Source organism: Neopsephotus bourkii, unplaced genomic scaffold, assembly GCF_033783945.1.
Source record: "Neopsephotus bourkii isolate Nb327-2 ecotype Australia unplaced genomic scaffold, CSIRO-AGI_Nbou_v1 NB_1781, whole genome shotgun sequence".
NCBI classification, from domain to species: domain Eukaryota; kingdom Metazoa; phylum Chordata; class Aves; order Psittaciformes; family Psittacidae; genus Neopsephotus; species Neopsephotus bourkii.
The window spans coordinates 379,326-391,728 of record NW_026902255.1 but is presented as its reverse complement, the minus strand read 5'-3'; the positions used below and the strand labels follow the sequence as shown (position 1 = coordinate 391,728).

Here is a 12,403-nt window from a genome sequence, read left to right as displayed (position 1 = left end):
AGCTTAATTTTGTTTACTTTAAGATGAGAAAAAAAGACTGTTCACGAGAGGCACTTCTCACAGTCTGTTTAAAGCATTGATGAGTTGACATACATTTTCATCAATCCAGGTCTCATCACTTTATCTTGAGTTGCACTTCTTTAGCACATAGCAACAAGCCAGCTCAGTAAGCGCTGCCTCACAGTGCCTTGTGGATCCCTGTTCACAGCACCCCTGCAACCTGGACTAATTCCACCTTACTAATACAGGAACACCTTATGCTCAGCAAACCAAACTTCCCTGCAACCAGCATTCATTTCACTAACATCTCAGAAAAAAGAAGTCTGTTTTTCAGGTGAAAATTCAGTTCAGATTTCAGGCAAAACACCTGGACAGTTGGGAAAGACACTCAGGTAGCACCTCAGAGGAAAACATGCTCTTTACTAATTTCTGTAGGAGACTTGAAGGGGTTTTAAGAACACAAGTTTCAAGTATCTGGAAGAGCTCATAACTGGTGTCATCAGCCCCATCACTCCATACCAACCAGGGGTAAAGGGACAGAGACCCAGCATAATGGAGTGACTGCAGCTGATGAAACGCGATGGGGAGACAACATGATAGCCATAGAAGAAACTTGGGACAAGGGATAGTTCTCACCTTTTTCAAGAGGTGTCTCATAGACACATATATGACAGATTTCCCCGCAAGCCAAGGGGGCTGTCCACTGTCAAGCCAGGCAGTGAGGACACATGCCACTACCCACCCTTACCCCAGGAACCATTTTGGCCCACCATCACTCAGCTCTACTCCTCCTCTATGATCTTCAATTACAGTCCCCCCAGTTCCAGCCCTCCTGGCCTCCATAACCCAGCCATGATATCCCTTCTAGAAGGGCAGCACTTCTTTCTTTTCCCAAGACCCACCCCCCGCTGAAAAACCCTTTAACTCCCATTTGCAACCAAGTCCAAACAGTGTAACTGCCACACTGGATGGGGCTTTGAGCAATCTGAGCCAGTGGAAGGTGTCCCTGCCCATGGCACGGAGTTGGAACTAGATGACCTTTAAGGTCACTTCCAACCTAAACCATTCTATCATTCTACGTCAGAATTCAAAGAAATTATCTGCAATAGAGCACATCTCTCATAAAGACTGCAAGGAGGTAAACTTACTCCAACACAGTATGGCCACCTCCTCTGAGGCAGAGTTGATTGCAACTCCCGGAGAAGCTGTCCTAAAGACATACAGCCATTTCTCAGCTCCCTCTTCAAGTGTTTGTGAAACCAGCCCAAGTATCACTCAACACAAGTAGTCTTTTAGCATCCAAGTAACATTAAACCCACCCTTGCCTTGTCATGTCATTAGCTTAAATCAGTTTTACAGCCAGTTCCTCGATCAATAAAATGCAGAAACATGACTGCAAAAAGGAATTAGCATCTGTAATCCCATGATTACATAAATCCCTTTGGTCAATCAGTTATTAATGGCTGTTATATTTATTGGGGTTTATAGCAGGCCTACAAACCTAAGCAATTAGAAGTAGGCACCAAAGAAGGCACTGTAAAAACAGCTATTTTATTACTAAGTTCTCACAGCAAGTGCTGACAGAATACAAATTTGGCTTGCTCTTCCTCCTGTTAGCAAGCCTACTAATGAGCTTGCCAATTAAGAGCCAATCTGAAGACCTTAGAGGGGAAGCTGTCAAGAACATGAACTCCCATGCCTCTGAGGAGCAGCTGCAGGACTCATGACTACAGCCATAGTCAATGCTTCTCACTGACACCACCCACCGACCCCTTTATCTCCCACAGCTCATTCTTCTCACCTAGGAAATACAAACACTTGTCACACATGCATATTACATCTTCTAAGGCATGGACATCAAAAATAAACACATACCAAAGAGCAATAAAACCTCCCTTGTTCCTCAGCATTTTAGAGGCAATACTAGGTGAAATGCTGGAACTACTGGGATGTCCACAAGCTTTAAAGTAATAATAAGAAAAGAGTCACTAATTACATACTATCATGTCTACCTAATTATTTTGGGATACATTTTGTATTTTTGGATGTGTTTCTATTTAAGGAATCAAGGCCAGTTTAGATAAGAGAATTTGGGCTCCTAACTCCCTTTGGATATTTTTGTGCACATTCCTCCCCTCATGAGCAATCAACTTAATGTAGTTTAGGGAAGGGAAAGCAAAATCATAAATACTACACCAGGTAAAAATATCCTATAACAAAAGCTTTACGACTTCCAGCGCATCTAGCACCACAGACATATTCAAACTGATGCCAGCCACAGTACAGACCACTGCAATAAATGGACAGGGCGCAAGCACAGAAGGGCCACAAGAATCTATCACAGCAGTCAAATCTTTAAGCAGCTATTTCCGGTACAGCCATATGACTACCTTGCCCTGTCATGTAAGCAGACAGTTTCTTTTCAGAATGACTTCACACCTTAATTCTTTGCACTTTTCTTCCTGCCCAGTCATTCAGCAGGTAACTAACAGTGGCATTTCCAACTGAGAACTGCAACAAACACACTTCACCCCTGAAGAACCCCAGAGGCTGCACACAGAGGTTAAATTTTATTGCAATGCTCATGTCCAGGGGACTGTCAGGAGAGAACAAGAACTGAGCTCCTGGTCTAGATTTTCTTCCGGATTTATTAATCCCCCATTTATTTCATCACACCACAAAATCTGGAAATAACCCATAGCAGAAAGCTCTGTTATCAAAATAAAGCCTCTAACAAATGCGAGCCATAGTTGCTCTGAAACTGTATCATTGTGCTGAAACTAATTATGAGAAAACTGTAGCTTAATGAAAGTTTGCTTTAATATGACTTACGTTATTCATAAGTTTGCTTTGGACAGCTTCCAAGTTTTTTAAATTAAATATTAGTAGTCTGTTAGCCTATCAAACAAACCTAAGAATGTCAAGTTAGTATTTTAATAGCATTTTTTCTTCTCCTCCCAGCCTAGGTTTGGCTTCCTAATTGACTTGCTGCTTTAAAGTCAGTAAACTCAAAAGTCTGAGTAGATGTCACACTTTAATGGTTTAGGAGTACGCACTTTGGGTGATTGATGGATCAAACGTGTGCTGAGGAATGCTGCAATGTTTCTTTCATCATTTGTGCTTCTCACAAGGCTGAGAACTGGACTATCTCTAAACTTCTTTGCTGCTAGCAACAATAATAAAATTATCTCATTCATTATAAATGCAAAATCCATCTTCATGTCCTGAAGCAATGTTATTGAACTGACATTACTGCACGAGCACTGACAAAGGTATACGTGCAAATTTAGCACTTAGGATGCTGTTGAATATATGCAGCAGGCATGCTGGGTTCTCTCTGGCTCATTACACTTCTTTCTGGTTATTGCCAGCCCCAACCTGCTTGGTGAATGAGATATGGAAGAGCTGCACAGATACAGCAGTGACAGGTCCTTCAAAAATGCAGGCAAAAAATGGGATAACATTCACAGATGAATGGTAAAGTCTGATGCATCAATTAAGGATTGCACATCTGACAAAAGGCACAAACGTAGATGGAGAGCCCTTATTAAAGCAATATTTAATATTTTTCAGACTGCTTTTCAACTATAATTTTTTACTTCCAGTGCTGCCTAATCAAGTAAAGGGCTGCAATGTTTCTGATGTCAAGATGGGGGTCAAAAGGTAGGAAGCCAAACTGGCTAATAATAATAGGCTATGCATAGGCTCATGTGCCTATACCAAATTTGCTAGTTCAAGAACAGTATTTCTGACTGTAGGCCCTGCCATTGGGATGTGAGAGTCAGGTTCTCTATAGCACTGACATCACATTTGTTAGAGGCTTTACATATAAAGCTTACTTAACAAATCTACTGATGATGCACAAGCCAGAATAAAAGCCTTCTACTCCAGAGCAGGGAGAATCTCCCAGATTAAAAGGCAAGCAGAAAAGGCATTGAAACTCATTGAGGTCAGGTAAGGGGCCGATACAAGCATACACACCTTTAGGGCAAATCTGCCCAGTGGCTCCCAGAAAGAGAGGATTGCAAGAAACCCTTGGAATGCAGAGTCTAGCACACAGAAACATAATAATCAGAGAAAGAATGGGGCAGGAGGGATCAAGAGCACTTCCAATACCCTTGAGGCCTAAAATAGTCGAGACTAGTTCTTCGTGAGCTCTCAAAGAGTCAACAGCATTATGTATGGTGTTCCTCCAAGTCTCCCGTTTGGAGGCCAAGGTGGACCACTGATGGTAGTCAGTATGGCCAAGGCTAAGGTATTGTTTCAGGGAGTCCTTATATCTCTTCTTTGGGGCACCTCTCTTGCGGCTACCGGTGGCAAGTTCACCGTAAAACACGATCTTGGGGAGGCGGTGATCCTTCATCCTAGAGACGTGCCCTGCCCAGCGCAGCTGCAATTTCAGCAATATGGCCTCGATGCTGGTGACCCCTGCCTGTTCGAGGACAGTGACATTAGACACATAGTCAGTCCAATGGATGTTTAGAATTGTACGGAGGCAGCGCTGATGAAAGTGTTCCAGGAGTCGCAGGTGATGACGGTAGATGACCCATGATTCAGACCCATATAAAAGAGTAGACAATACAATGGCTCTATAGACACTGATCTTTGTACTTTTCTTCAGGTGTTTATTACACCAGACTCTTTTATGGAGTTTTCCAAAGGCTCTATATGCCTTTGCTATTCTGTTGTCTATCTCTTTGTCGATTGTGGCATCCGAGGAAATGATGCTTCCCAGATAGCTGAACTGCTGAACTGTCTTAAGCTCTGACTCGCCGATGGTAATATGGGGATGGCGATAATCTTCTTGGGGTGCAGGTTGGTAGAGAACTACTGTCTTCTTCAAGCTGACTTCCAGCCCAAAAACCTCAGCCACCTCCGCAAAGCAAGATGTTAAACGCTGCAGAGCTGCTTCTGTGTGGGCAACAAGGGCGGCATCATCAGCAAAGAGCAGTTCACGGACAAGATGGTTTAGGGTCTTAGTGTGGGCCTTCAGTCGCCTTAGATTGAATAGGCTACCATCGGTACGGTATCGAATATAAATGCCATCTTGTTTGTCGAGGTCTGCTGTAGCCCTTTGGAGCATCATGCTGAAGAAGATTGTGAATAAGGTCGGTGCGAGAACGCAACCTTGTTTCACACCATTGGTTATTGGGAAAGGCTCAGAGAGTGCATCACCATACCTGACTTGGCCTTGCTGATCCTCATGTAACAGAATAATCATTTTCAGGAACTTGGGGGGACAACCTAATCGTTCCAAGATCAGCCACAGGCCTTTTCTGCTCACAGTGTCAAAAGCTTTGGTGAGGTCAATGAAAGTTACATATAACCCCTTATTCTGTTCTCTACACTTTTCTTGCAGTTGTCTGAGAACAAATACCATGTCTGTGGTACTTCTATTAGCCCTGAAACCACACTGACTTTCAGGTAGAAGTTCTTCTGCGATGGCAGGTACTAGTCTGTTCAATAGTATTCTTGCAAGAATTTTACCAGCAATGGAGAGCAGAGTTATACCACGGTAGCTTGAGCAGTCTGACTTGACACCTTTTTTCTTATACAGAGTGACGATGATTGCATCACGAAAGTCTGACGGTATTTTGCCTTGTTCCCAACAGCACACAACTAGCTCATGAAATTTAGCGTGAAGTGCTTGGCCTCCATGCTTCCATATTTCAGGTGGGACTCCATCAACCCCAGCTGCCTTGCCAGTTTTCACCTGCTGTATGGCCTTAAGAGTCTCTCCCATGGTAGGGGCTAAATCCAATTCGTTTTTCACCGGATGTTGCAGAATGTGCTGGATTCCTTCGCCTTGAACTACACGATTAGCACTAAAGAGGGTTTGAAAATGTTCAGACCAGCGACTCAGGATGGAGATTTTATCTGTAAGAAGTGTTTGGCCATCTGCACCAAGTAAGGGGCTTTGAACCTGGAATGTGGGTCCATACACTGCCTTCAGAGCCTCATAGAATCCTCTGTGGTCACCCAAATCTGCACATCGTTGAGTCTTTTCTGCTAGGTTGACCCACCACTTGTTCTGGATGTCTCTAAGTTTCTGTTGGAGTTTGCTACATGCAAGACGAAAGGCTGCTTTTCTTACACGGCAGAGTGGCTGAGCGAGGTGTGCTTGATGAGCAGATCTCTTTTTTGTCAGCAATTCCTGGACCTCCTGGTTGCTATCATCAAATCAGTCTTTGTTTTTCTTTAAGGAGAACCCAATGGACTCTACGGAGGACTGCAGGATGCTGTTTTTAATATGTTGCCAAAGCGCTTCTGGAGAAGAATCTATAAGTTGGTCTTCAAGCCTAGTTTGAAGGTTAGCCTGAAAGCTGTCCCTCACTGCAGCTATTTGGAGATTATTAACATTGAGCCTCCTCCTTGGAATGCCGCCCCTCTTAGGTTTGGGCTTGAAGCGGAAATTAAGTTTGCAACGCACAAGGCGGTGATCTGTTTGGCATTCTGCACTAGGCATCACTCTGGTCTGGCAGACATCACGAATATTTCTCTGGTGCACTAAAACATAATCAATGAGATGCTTATGTTTAGATCGAGGATGCATCCAGGTTGTCTTCCAGCTGTCTTTCTGCTGGAAAACAGTGTTGGTGATGGTAAGCTGTTGCTCTGCACAGAACTCTAGTAAGAGGTGACCGTTATCATTGCAGCTGCCAACACCGTGCTTGCCTAGTACTCCTTTCCAGGCTTCAAAGTTCTTTCTTACTCAGGCATTTAAGTCACCACGGATTATGATCTTATCTTCTATAGGAACCTTTTGAGTGAGGTGACGCAGGTCGGAGTACAATTTTCCTTTTTCTGCAGGGTCAGCTTGCAGAGTTGGAGCACATATGCTGAAGAGAACAACATGTTGCTTATCACAGTATCACAGTATGTTAGAGATTGGAAGGGACCTCAAAAGATCATCTAGTCCAATCCCCCTGCCGGAGCAGGAACACCTAGATAAGGTTATTGTGTAGTGGAAGATGTAAGGAGATAATACAATTGGAATGACCTATCGGCAAATTTTCAAGTTTAGAGATGATGGAGTTTTTAATCATGAAGCCGACTCCAGAAAGATGACTTTCAGTTTGGGGTTTGCCTGACCAGTAGAGTGTATAGCCAGCACCATGTTCTTTGAGGCTACCTTCCTCATGAAGGCAAACTTCACTGAGAGCAGAGATACCGATGTTAAGTCTTGACAATTCATGGGCAATTAGCGCATAACGGCGCTCAGGATGCCCACTGTTCACTGTATCAAGCATGGTTCTGATGTTCCAACATGCAAGTCTCAATCTGGACACACCTTTGGAGGCAGGTGTATGCCTTTGTCTCTTTGTCTTTAATTCACTGCAATAGAAGATGCCCGTTGGCCGCGGCTAGCCAACCAGGTGGAGGGGGAGATGAGCTTTGGTTAGGCCATCTTTTCTAGGCCTCTCTCCATATGGAGCAAGCAGTGCTGTCCTTGAAAAAGGCTGCTTGGTCATTCAGGAAGTTGCCGAACAAGACTGTCATCTCCTGGGTCAGTGTTGAGCAACCAATGTCCTGAACTGCCTACATGCAGGGTTGGGTCTGTGACTTCCAGTGCACCTTATCACCTGCCATTTCGTCCCTCGCCTGTCGCTACAGGGCTTTGCAAGTGTGGGTAAACACTTCGGGCCTGCGCAGTGGATTTTTTTTTAGGTGAGGCAGAGCGTGCGCAGAACTGGCCTCACCCTTTACACCCGAGGTTTATCTACCAGGGCCTAGCAAGCTTGGACGGTGACAGCAAAGTCCTCAGGTCGTAGGTTTGATTAGAGTGTCCTTCTCTTAGATGGATGGCCTTACAGGGCTACACGAGCTCCATCTGCCCGGGTTTGAAGTTGGAGTTGTCCTTCTCCTAGGATGGTTGCCCGAAGGCTAGTGAGCCCATCCTGCCCATGGACACACTTTGTCTGACCCTTCATTTGAGAGCTGACTGGCATGGGAGACCCTACCGGAAGCATAAGCCACCACCAGCATAACTCCCAACTTCACAAGGGCACGCAAGCTCTTTCCCCACGACAAGGGGGTGTCCGTGAAAGAGCAAAAAAAAAAATGGGATAACATTCACAGATGAATGGTAAAGTCTGATGCATCAATTAAGGATTGCACATCTGACAAAAGGCACAAACGTAGATGGAGAGCCCTTATTAAAGCAATATTTAATATTTTTCAGACTGCTTTTCAACTATAATTTTTTACTTCCAGTGCTGCCTAACCAAGTAAAGGGCTGCAATGTTTCTGATGTCAAGATGGGGGTCGAAAGGTAGGAAGCCAAACTGGCTAATAATAATAGGCTATGCATAGGCTCATGTGCCTATACCAAATTTGCTAGTTCAAGAACAGTATTTCTGACTGTAGGCCCTGCCAGTGGGATGTGAAAGTCAGGTTCTCTATAGCACTGACATCACATTTGTTAGAGGCTTTACATATAAAGCTTACTTAACAAATCTACTGATGATGCACAAGCCAGAATAAAAGCCTTCTTCTCCAGAGCAGGGAGAATCTCCCAGATTAAAAGGCAAGAAGAAAAGGCATTGAAACTCATTGAGGTCAGGTAAGGGGCCGATACAAGTATACACACCTTTAGGGCAAATCTGCCCAGTGGCTCCCAGAAAGAGAGGATTGCAAGAAACCCTTGGAATGAAGAGTCTAGCACACAGAAACATAATAATCAGAGAAAGAATGGGGCAGGAGGGATCAAGAGCACTTCCAATACCCTTGAGGCCTAAAATAGTAGAGGATTTGTTAAATCCCAGGGAGTGGCCTTGGCTGTATTGGGCAAAGAAGGATTAAAGCAAAGCCCTGGTGGTGCTGGCAAGTCTGGAGGGGGTGGTAGTCCCCTTCCTTTCCCCAGATGTGGGGAGCACAACCTATGGTGACAAGCAGGTACCGCAGACACATTCATGCTACCACTAGGAGCTGCCAGCACCTGCCAACCAGAGAGAGTTTAAGCAGGACGCAACTTGCACTTTGGTTACTGCATAAGTATCTGTTATTGGTGCTGGCTGGGCATCTATCTTTGCTCTTCACCCCCACAGCTCCTTCAAAGTCCCCTGCAGGCCTAAAAGGAGACAATGGGTGCTTCATTCTATAAAGACTATCCTCATATTAGGATATGAAAGAATGCATGCCTCAAACATGCATTCTTTCACATCCTAATAATTGTTTTTGCATATTACCCCTGGCAAAAAAAAAAGAAGAAAAATATGCTGTGTTACAGCCAGTCTTGTGCTTTATCTGTCCTATGTACCAGTGGCAAGGTGAACTCTCAGGTGCCAGCTGTCATTTTTTGTCTGCTTTCCTCACTTCTAACTTTTGCCATCTCTCTTGCATAGCTTTGAATTTTAGACATCTCTTGGACTATGCATTTACCCTCATCGTAATAAGAAGTCAGGAACACTGACTCCCCACCTTGCTCTATAGGGGCAGAGGAAACAAAGCAGTGGGAACAGAAGTATTGCTTGAATAGGCAGGTACATGCTTCAACTTTTGCTTTAGTATGGAATCAAGATCAGAGCCACCCAAAAGCATAGTATTTCCTCTTATTTTGGGGTGGGGAGATCAATTCCACCTGTGTCCACATTGAAGTACTGATGACATTTCACAGAACGATCTGCAAGTGCAGCAGGAATTCAGTCACATCCAAGGACAGTTTTGATGGCTTACCCTAACCAGGGCCATTTGCAAGACAGTCGTGCAGTCCTTTGTTCCTCATCTCTTTTCTTCAAACCTTCCTGTTATTGTGTCCCTTCCCCCTCCCATCCTCTGGCAGGGATGCTGAATGCTGATGAGACAATACTTGATCCATCTTCAAGCACTTATTTTCGGGCAATTAACTTGGCATCATAGAAGCACTTAAGAAACCTGGCTTTCCGGAGTGGGAGACAACTGACTAAAAAGCTAAGCAAGGTAGTAAATTATTGTCAAACGACTAAAAGAGAACAGGAAGGGGAAAATATAAAGAGAAGCTAAATTGATAGAAGACATTTGCCGGTGTCAGACCAAATCCGAGATCTGACAAAAAAAGCCAATCTAACAGTTTGAGCAACCATTAGCATGAGTTCAATACTGGCCACTACCATTTGTGTCTATGACAATTGAGCTTTGCCATTCAATGGTGGATGCTTTCTTTTCTAACATCTGATTGTATGTCACCAATTCATCCTTTAAATAATTAGCCAAGGCAAACCATCCATTGGTTTAGATGGTCAGTAAGCCTTTGAACATTAATGTGCACTATCAGTGGTCTTTCATCACTATGCTATAATACTTCCTCTCTACTTCCAGAGGCAATAATTTACACATTATCAACACTGTACTTACTTATGGGGTCTTAAATTCAATACAGGGGAGCAGCATCAGAAGCAAGTAATTCTGGATTCTGCAAACCAGAGATTCCTGGTCTTCCCTGTGGCAGTATTTTCCTATCACCAAAATGACACTTCAAAGATGCATTTGCATTTCTTACCCCCAGTGCCAACATCAGGCCTGTCTGTAGCACTCAGGAACCCACAAGAAAAGCCACTTTGGTACTGCCCAAGTAGTTCCTTACTGCTGGGCACCTGGGTCTTCCCTCCCATTCCCTACTTAGATTTGGCAAGCATGGGGATTTTTTGGATATCAGAAGCATGTTAATTTTGTAGGCACAGCTTCAGATCTGAAGTGAATAAACAAATATCAGTCTTTCCACACATAGCTGACAGCTACTTCCAACACTTTTCAGTGGATCTCATTGCAGACACGGCCACAAGAAATTTACAGACACCTTCATAGTAAATTGCCCATTAAGTGGGCAAAAAGGAAAAAAAAATAAAATTCTTCAACTTGCAATTTATCCTACTGGCCTCCTCACCTTGTACTGCTGCTGTCAGTGAGTAGAGCTCTAGCTCCAGGACATCAGTGCAGCACTCTACAGGAACATGTACTTTCAGAAAAAAGGAGGAAGAAGGTAGGGACAGACAGAGAAGTAAAGAAATTGCCTCATTCCCCATGTCTTCAAAACCTACAAGATTGTTTCTTTTGCCTCACTGAATTGACAAAATTATTTAAAACCAATGTATGAAAGCCCACAAGGTACACATAGAGGAAACCTTCAATCCTCTATTCACTAACTCACACAAAGCAGGGATCTCAAATGCCCAGTAAGCTTAGCGTTGTAATTTATGACTTATTCACATTAACTATTCAGCATTATAAATCAAGCGCTCCATGTTCTAACACTTTATAGAAATACATCAACTCATGCACAGCAGCAACTTGCTTGCATACATTTACATCATTCCTTCAAACAAGACGTATATAGAAAAAATAAAATCCATGCAACACTGCAATCCTTTCAGAAAAGGAGTTTAAATGCAGCAAACCCCAAAATAAAGGCAGGTGGCATTCTTAAGAGAAAATACTTTTAAGGCAGAAGGTCCAAGTTGGTCATACAGCAGTTCCAAGGCACAAGGGCAAACTGCAAGCCACACCCCTCTATGTATTGTAATGTACAACAAACCCAGAGTTAGGCATATAAGAGATGGAGTCCTTGCTTGGACTGTTTTGCTTAACAGTCCTCCTTTCCCAACAATTTAGCCATAGCCCTTCACACACTCTCCCAGACTTCAGCAATCCAAGAATCTGAAATTAAGCAACACAAAGTTCTGCAAGCAGGCCCTTGCAAAACTAACAGTTTTCATTAGCACTAATCCAGCTGCAAAAATATTTGTCAATGCTCCATTAATGTCAAATGAGCCCTGCAAGCAGGTTTTGTTAAGAGATCATGAGATACGTGAAAGGCAGGGTAGTTATTTTTCCTCTCCTGTTTTGGTTTTCTTGGTCCTTCTGTCCTCCCCTGAAGTACAAAAGCTGGTAGCAATTTGCAACAATTTACAAGGTATGCACGTACTTATATGCCCATGGAGCTAAATGATCTTAAGGTCCTTTCCAACCCTAACTATTCTATGATTCTATGCTCACACACAAGCCATAGAAGTCAGTGAGTCTCCCTTACCCACGACAAGAATCTCTACTTGATCCTTTATGTTCAAAATGGGGCATTTGTTGATTAATCCTAATGAAAGCCTCAGGCAAAATATTTTATACAGGCAGATGTTTCTCCAGAAAGAACACAGCAGTCATTATATACAAAAACAGAATCAAGTTTGGAAACGCTTAAATCTCCCTGCCCTGGAGTCCCAAATAGCACCCACCTACAGACTAGATCCCCTCTGTGTACCAAGTCTACTTTGCCATTGCCCCAGACAGGGAGAGCAAGGTATTTTAGGCCCATTCTTTAGCACTTAGGGACTTACATAGATGCCGCATTCAGGAAATTATCATGAATATCACAAGGTGAGCTACCTTATGTAATTCAGGCGTGTAATCACCCTCTAAACTCCCCTACCTACAT

General features: G+C 43.5%; 1 protein-coding gene across 24 annotated transcripts in view; it reads right to left on the bottom strand.

Moving 5' to 3' along the window:
* Positions 1 to 12,403, bottom strand: part of ADGRL3 (adhesion G protein-coupled receptor L3) — a 515,386-nt gene that overhangs the window by 366,860 nt on the left and 136,123 nt on the right. Inside the window, exon 1 of one of the 24 annotated variants that reach the window (XM_061379991.1) lies at positions 1,149 to 1,248. The exons of the other annotated variants lie outside the window; for them this stretch is intronic. The gene's annotated coding sequence lies outside the window, so the exon portion shown is untranslated. Of the gene's footprint in view, positions 1 to 1,148; positions 1,249 to 12,403 lie in introns of those variants that run through there. 24 annotated transcript variants of the gene reach the window in all.